Here is a 6000-nt window from a genome sequence, read left to right on the forward strand (position 1 = left end):
CCAATTGTGTAAAATTTATATTTTTATTTATAAATGTATATAGCTAACTTGAATGCCTTCCCATTCACCATTGTCTTGTGTTTAGATTATTCTCAGTGTTCGATACATTTTTGTTGTTCAAAATAATTGTTATGCTACCCTCACTACACCAATATAGGCTAAAAACTCAAAAAACATAAACAGCATGTGTGGGGTCCTGGTAAACCCATATTGTGGAGACCAAATGTCCCCACAAGTATAGTAAAAAAAAATGTTGACCTTGTGGGATTTATTTATTTATTTTTGATCCCCATGAGGAAAACAGCTTATAAATCACAAAATGATATATATATATTTTAGAAAATGCAGAAAGTGTTCTGTGAAGGTTAGTTTTAGGAGTAAGGTATGGGGATAGATTAGCTACAGTTTAAATAATTTTGTCATCTTAAAATTATTTTGGTCCTCTAAATCTCTTGTAATTTTACAGCAGTCTTACAACGGCTGCTGTCATGGATGATAGTGATTTTACCTCTGTAGTCAATTTGTGCTTGGTTAAACTGTTGGTGGTACTTACAGCTCACCCGGGCTACAGTACACAGGAGTTGTATATATGACAGAGATGCTCTGGGGGGCAGTAGAGTCCTTTGCGAAGTTAATAATCAAGTCGCCGAGGATTCACGGGAAACTTCCCGGATGTTGCTCTTTCAGGAAGTGTGTCCAAGACAACAATCCTGTGACAGTTGTGTGTTTTGACTTGAGAAACATATTGTCCTGAAAACCGCGCAAAATGGATTGATCGTGTGATCACAGTAAGTAACTCAGTCAAAATCATGTGTTTAGTCGATATTATGGGGGCGTGTCGCTATGTAATGTCACAACAGTACTAGTCAACAGCTTTGAGAAATCTCCAGATGGTGAGGTTTCTTGTGTTTGAAGGACTTCCTCTTTGTTTATTTAATGTTTCATGCTAGAGTTTTATAATTAGTTTAGGATTGTGTTTCGTACAACATCAAGGAAGCTTATTTGTTTTGGAAAATGTTTTAAAAATGAAATATTTTAATGTTATATTTATTTTGCATATACATATGAACTAGTATATTTAAGAATTATTTAATAACAATAATTGTTTATTTTTTTCAGCGATGGTTTACAGTTTAAGTTGAGTTAAGTTTTCATTTTTATTTCCTGAAACATTAGCAGTGATCACATGATTTCACAACCATGTAAGTGTTTGGTTTCTTGTCAGCGTTTGTATTTTCTGTGTTTGTTTGTCCAGAGAAGAGCATGGAGAATGATGAATTTCCGCCAGCGGATGGGGTGGATAGGAGTCGGACTGTACTTGTTGGCCAGTGTCGCTGCAGTGTATTATATATTTGAGATCAGCCAAACATACAACCGACTTGCACTGGCACAAAAAGAAGGGGAGTCTGGAGCGCAGAAAAAATGGTCGGGAGATGCTTCTTCCTCTTCCCCATCTTCAACCTCATGGATCGTGACTCTGAAAACGAGACTTCTCCTCCTGCCCTTCTGGGTGTGGGCCACTATTTTCCTCATTCCCTACCTCCAGGTGTTTCTTTTTCTTTACTCCTGCACAAAGGCGGACCCCAAGACTGTAGGATACTGTATTCTGCCTATCTGCCTTGCTGTTCTCTGCAACCGTCACCAAACCTTTGCCAAGGCCTCCAATCAGATCAGCAGACTGCAGCTGATTGACACTTGAAGTGATTGTTAAAGATGAGGGGTCAGATTTTGGCCATACAGTTTGGTGTCCTAGGGGTTGGGTAATACAAAAGTGCATTCATAAATAAGATTATTTTTTAAGGCTTGGTCCTTTTCTTTGGATGTAGGAATTAAAAGGGGAATGTGTTTAGGATTCTTTTCTTTGTAATGTTTTTTTTTTTTTTTTCCGTGTGTTTTTCTTTAACAACTAATTGTTTGAGTCACTTGCAGTTCCACACCAGTTTTTATTGTGTATTTTTAGCAAAAAAAACCTGGACTATTGGTGATGTTTCATACTCTTTCAAGCTGAATGGCAAAATTGGTCCGCATTTTAAGTAAAGAAAATGTATAATGGGATCTAGAAGTATTTTCCATGTCAGTTCAGTCTTATAGAACTTTTATTAGAAGCTTTGTCTTTAATTAACTGAAAAAAAAAACTTTTATATTTGAAATGAAATTTGATAAATTAAATCTAAGTAGCCTAAATGGAGTCAAGTAAGCCATCGTCCAAGATGTGGAGAATGTTGATGGGGCTGCGTATTGAACTCTGTATACTACTTGAATTACACGTCTAATGGTGGGTAGATTTAATAATAATAATAATTCATTACATTTATATAACGCTTTTCTAGGCACTCAAAGCTCTTTACATTGTCAGGGGGTATCTCCTCATCCACCACCAGTGTGCAGCATCCACCTGGATGATGCGACGGCAGCCATAGTGCGCCAGAACGTCCACCACACACCAGCTTATTGGTGGAGAGGAGACAGAGTGATGAAGCCAATCAGCAGATATGGGGATAGTTAGGAGGCCATGATGATCAGAGGCCAATGGGCAAATTTGGCCAGGATGCCGAGGTCACACCTCTACTCTTTCCGAAAGACATCCTGGGATTTTTAAATGACCACAGAGAGTCAGGACCTCGGTTTAACATCTCATCCGAAGATACTGGGGCGTTAGGACCCACACAGACCACAGGGTGAGCACCCCCTGCTGGCCTCACTAACACCTCTTCCAGCAGCAACCTAGTTTTCCCAGGTCTCCCATCCAGGTACTGACCAGGCTCAGCCCTGCTTAGCTTCAGTGGGTAACCAGTCTTGGGCTACAGGGTGATATGGCTGCCATTAAAAAATGTACTATAATTTTTTTTTACTATAAATCAAGATGAATAAAGATGTGGACAGCTGTAAAAGTTTCCGTACTATGAGGCTGATGGATTTGTAGTGTCACTTTAATGCTCCAGGCTTTTGTTCTCAACTCCAGTGGACATTTTATTAGTGGAAAATAAGAAAACGCTTACAGTGGTGCCACATATGTATTTTCCATTTATTTAGAACAGTGTCTGTCTTTTCATTTGTCTTAAATAAACTGCGCTCAAGGCAGGGACAAAGAAAGGAGTTGTAATAAGGAAACTTTTGTATTTAAAAACAATCTGTGATGAATTCGCTTTAATATCAGTATTTTTGTTCAAGTATGATTTCTTGTCAGCTCTAGATATGGAAAGAGTAAACTTTCCAATTCTTTAATTTGTGTTTTATTTGACAAATACTCATTTTCATGATTCTAGTGATAATCAAGTGTCCTCAGAGAAAAGATATCTGTGTTTCAGAAAACAAGTTGTTCATATTCATGCATGTGTGGAATAGTTGTGGACTCAATCTCAGGTCTTATTGTTGAGGGACATCAGCATCATTTTACAGTGTGAATAATCTTATCTTGCATAAGAAATGCAAAGGTTATTTAGACTTGTTGGGTGTGGTGGGTTGTAATGAGTCTGGCACAAGACATTGGGTTTCAAACTTCTCAACTTCAGATCCAAGTGTTTCAATTTTTAAAATCACTTCATTTGTGGCGACAGTGTCTTTGGTCATATGTGGATGATTTTATGCATTTGTTGAAATGTTCAAAAAAGGCAAATCATTTTTGTCTAAAAGGGCTTGACTGTGAATTTATAATGTTTAATGGGTATTCGTTAATACATTTCCATTGCAAACTTAATACACTGTGGTTTGAAACAACTCTGGATTCTGAAAAAAAATCAATAAAGAAATGTAATGTGCAGTGTGTAGAAACTCAGACATTTTATTGGACATTTTGAATCCAGTTTATTGCACAGTGGTTTATTATTACATGCTGAAGAAACCGAAGTACTGATAACCACTGTCAATTTATAACTTTTTATAACAGGAAAAATGTATTGATAAAACAATTTTCCCTTTTGCCTTTTAGAGTAACCTGAAGTTATGAAAAATAACTAAGAAATACATAAACAAAATAAGGCAAAATCCCAACATTGTCTTGAACAATGAGAAAGCTGAGAAAGGTTTTTTTCTGAGGAGGAGGGTACTGATGTAACAACACACCTTTATAAAGGTCATAACAAAACAATGACAGCTCTGAAGATCATGACCGCAAAGTCTTTATCCGCTTGTTTGGAGGTTCTGAGTTTGACTTTTTGGTGGCCATTTCTGAGGTACTATCCTCTTCGTCACTGTCCTCTTCCTCTTCCTCTATAACATGGGTTTCAAAAATAGAAAGAAGTTACAAAATTAGATCAAATATAATGAATAAAAAGTAACAATCTTAATTGTAATAAGAATATGGAAATAATAAAGTATTCTAAAGTAAGTAAATAGAAGCCAGTTGTGTCACTGCTTAACATATTTGCTTAGCAAACGACAGAAGACAGTATCAGTAAAGTTAAGGAGTTCGCTGTCATCTGCACTGAAGGGCTCTGTGGTGCAAGCTTTACATATCTAAGCAATAAGGCACTAAAAGCCAGATCAAATGGTCGGTAGCTAAAACTAAGAGGAGAGACTTTTAGCCACCGTCGTAGTCTTTATTGTATGATTTTTTATTCATTTTCTTATTTTTATCTTTTTGTTTTAAGTTTGTTGGTTTCCCATTTAAACAACCCAGTCTTCATTTTAACAGCTTACCATCTACATCTGCTGTGCTGTTTTCCGCTGAGCCCCTTTCTTGTTCAACAAGAGCCGTCAAAACTTCAGATATATCAGCATTTAATTTCTTGATGCCAGTTATCATTGATTTCAAATTGCCATCTACTTGTACTGTAAACTGGTTCGTCTGTCCATCTCGGTACTTCAGCTCTCCCTTCAGCTCGCACGCTGCCATATTGCAGGTACACACTGTAACTCGGTTGCCAGATCGCACAAGAAAACCACGCAACATGGACTAAAAAATGGAGCGTCTAAAAATGATTTATAAAATAGAATGGAATAGAGTACATTACAGGTTTACATGAATAAACTACAAAATTCTTTAAAATATTATTATCAGTAATTACATAATTTTACAAAAAATAGCTCAAATATTTAAATATACAACTGGTCATCTAAATAAATGCAACAGACAGCAAATTAACAATGAACAAAAGGCAGACATAAGCATAAACATGAACATAACTATATAAAAATGTGACAATGGAAGAATATATATATATATATATATAGGCTTGGTAGGGCTACTTTAAAAATGTATTCCGTTACAGTTACAAATTACTTAATGAAAAAAGTATTCAGTAAAGTAAGGCAAGCACCACAATATGAAAGTAATGTAATCTGATTACGTTTGGATTCCTTCAAGGTCACATATGTAAATATAGCAATATCATCAAAAATACTTATATTTATTATTATTATATTTTATTTTTATTATTTATTATTATTACATTATATCCTCCTGACTACCAGAAGAAGAAAAAAGTTGAATTGAATATTTTTTCATGTAATCACATTGTTGAAGAAAAAATGAAGAAAAAACATTTTTTTGGGAAAATTATATTTTATTCACATGTTATGCTATGTCCTCTGTAGAGGACACCAAGACTTTAAAAAGTCCTGTTTTTAAAATAAATAAAAATACATGAATAGACATGAAAAGGCAAAAACAGTGATTAAAAAAAAAATCCCCAATCCATTTTTTATTTTTTATACCAAACTTTGTATAAAAAAGATTCTCAACTATGTTATGAAAGATATAACAGAATGATTTGATATACCATTTTCCTTTATGCAACATGTGCGTAAAATGGCCATAAACGGGTTATCCCATTATGTACAATGTATCTATAAACTTTTGGGGCAACATGTAATGAAAAAAGAAGTGCAATAATGGGAGTAATAACTGGCAAGATTTTCATAATAATATATTATATTTCATAGGAATATTGAAATATAATTTCTTTCCCTATTCATTTGTTGTGTCTCCCAAAATGTGTAATAAACATACTTTAGGTGGTGTCCTCTACAGTGGACATGTATGAAATCAATGTCCTGTTT

The sequence above is a fragment of the Sinocyclocheilus rhinocerous genome, unplaced genomic scaffold (genome assembly GCF_001515625.1).
Source record: "Sinocyclocheilus rhinocerous isolate Xijiao unplaced genomic scaffold, SAMN03320098_v1.1 scaffold1169, whole genome shotgun sequence".
Taxonomy (NCBI): domain Eukaryota; kingdom Metazoa; phylum Chordata; class Actinopteri; order Cypriniformes; family Cyprinidae; genus Sinocyclocheilus; species Sinocyclocheilus rhinocerous.